The sequence below is a fragment of the Colobus angolensis genome, unplaced genomic scaffold, assembly GCF_000951035.1.
Source record: "Colobus angolensis palliatus isolate OR3802 unplaced genomic scaffold, Cang.pa_1.0 Scaffold51, whole genome shotgun sequence".
Classification (NCBI taxonomy): domain Eukaryota; kingdom Metazoa; phylum Chordata; class Mammalia; order Primates; family Cercopithecidae; genus Colobus; species Colobus angolensis.
In genome coordinates, this window is record NW_012118599.1 from 3,884,672 (window position 1) to 3,887,080 (window position 2,409).

Sequence of the window (2,409 nt, forward strand, 5' to 3'; positions counted from 1 at the left end):
TTTTTAGTAGAGATGGCGTTTCACTATGTTGGCCAGGCTGGTCTTGAACTCCCAACCTCAGGAGATCCACCCACCACTGCCTCCCAAAGTGCTGAGATTACAGGCATGAGCCACCATGCCTAGCCAAATCATAGATGTTCAATACATTCTAATTCTTTGCTCTGATACTGCATTTACTGAGAAGCTTTCAAACTCTATTTTAATTCCATCTATTGGGAGAGATTTGCAACTTATGAAAACTTTTGGTCCCTGTATAGGGTGGATTCTTGCAGTAGGTGAACAAATAATTATTCTGTTTAAGATGTGACTTCAAGGGCATCAACCACAGCATAATATCTAATGATGCCTTAACCTGAGAGTTACGTTTTCCACTGGAAGTTCATAAATCAGCATTTCTGTTGCCCATTTATGTATTTTAGTTAGTCCTCATCTTCCCCAGAAAGTGTCCCTGGTCCTTGAAAATAGAAGATCTAGCCATTACGCACTTAGAAGACAGATTTTTCTTCAAATAATTCCTTCCAGGATCACCCAGACGTGACTGTGTTTAGCTAATTTAGGGAACTGTGTCCTTGACAGTCTCTCATCTGCTTCACCAGTCTCTCTTTTCCTCTTATCACAACCTGCCTACACTTCTCTCTCCTCCTCCTGTCTTCCAGTGCAGACCTATCCCAGGATGTCTCTCTCCTAGTCTTATCCCCTCTTACCCTATCAGATATACCTGCCATGCCCCTTATATCCCAGTGGCCCTACTTTTAAAGACCCTTCCTAGTGAACTCTTCTCAAATGCAAACAGGATCATTGATGATATGAATGTGTGGAAGGTGTATGGCTACCTTCCTTCCTTCCCTCCTTCCTTCCTTCCTTCCTTCCTTCCTTCCTTCCTTCCTTCCTTCCTTCCTTCCTTTCCTCCCTCACTCCTTCCTTCCCTCCATCCCTCCTTCCTTTCCCCCTCCCTCCTTCTTTCCTTCCTTCCCTTCCTCCCTCCTTCCTTCCTTTAGTATCCCAGACTTCAGCATCATGTGATATACCCATGTAACAAACCTTCCTTCCTTCCTCTCTTCCCTCCCTCTGTCCCTCCCTCATTCCTTCCCTCCTTTCCTCCTTCCCTCTCCTTCCCTCTCTTTCCCTCTCCTTCCCTCCTTCCCTTCCCTTCTTTCCTTCCTTCCTTCCTTCTTTCCCAAACTTTCTGTAAATTGCTTACATTATTTTATAATTTAAAGTTGATTTTTGACTGGGTATGGTGACTCACACCTGTGATCCTAGCACTTTGGGAGGCCAACGTGGGCAAATCACTTGAGCTCAGGAGTAGAAACCAGCCTGACCAACATGTTGAAACATTGTCTCTACTAAAAATACAAAAAAAAAAAAACAGACATGGTGGGGGGTTCCTGTAATACCAGCTACTTGGGAAGCTGAGGCAGGAGAATGGCTTGAACCCGGGAGGCAGAGGTTGCAGTGAGCCGAGATCATGCCACTGCACTCTAGCCTGTGCAACAGAGTGAAAGTCCATCTCTAAATAAATAAATAAAGTCTATTTTTTAAAGTTAAGCCAAAATTCCATCACAGCCTTCAGAGCCTGGACCAGAGCATACCTCACAAGAGCCATGACAACAAAGGCCATGTGCGTGCTGGAGGCCTAAGGCCTCATGCGGGCACCATCCACTTTAAACAGAAGGAAAATAGGCCAGCTGTGGTATCGGGATGCGTTACAGGATTGACTCAAGGTCAGCACAGATTCCATGTCCATCAGTTTGGAGCTAATATGCAAGGTTGATACGCACCTTAATCCTCTATCCAAAAAACATGGTGGCCCAAAGGATCAAGAGAGGCATGTCGGAGACCTGAGCAATGTGATTGCTGGCAAAGATGGTGTGGCCAATGTGTCCACTGAAGATTCTGTGACCTCACTTTCAGAAGATCATTCCATCGTTGGCTATAAAAGGGTGATCCAGAAGAAACAGATGGCTTGGGCAAAGCTGGCAATGAAGAAAGCACAAAGACGAGAAACACTGGAAGTCATTTAGCTTGTGGTGTCATTGAGATTGCCCAATAAACATACCCTAGAAAGTGACCCGAGTGCCAATAACTCCACCGTTATCCTGCTAGCTATGAAAATGTAATGTGAGGCTGGGCGCGGTGGCTCACGCCTTTGGGAGGCCAAGGTGGGCGGATAACGAGGTCAGGAGTTCAAGACCAGCCTGAATGACATGGTGAAACCCCATCCTACTAAAAATACAAAAATTAGCCGGGCATGGTGGTGTGAGCCTGTAATCTTAGCTACTCAAGAGGCTGAGGCAGGAGAATCGCTTGAACCCGGGAGGCAGAGTTGCAGTGAGCTGAGATCGAGCCACTGCACTCCAGCCCAGGTGACAGAGTGAGACTCCATCTCAAAAAACAAAAAACAAAAAA

The 2,409-nt window shown here is 45.9% G+C and overlaps 1 pseudogene; it reads left to right on the plus strand.

Annotated features, from left to right (window-relative positions):
- Positions 1-1,604: 1,604 nt before the first annotated feature.
- On the plus strand, positions 1,605-2,053 carry LOC105524812 (annotated as a pseudogene).
- The last annotated feature ends 356 nt before the right edge of the window (positions 2,054-2,409 follow it).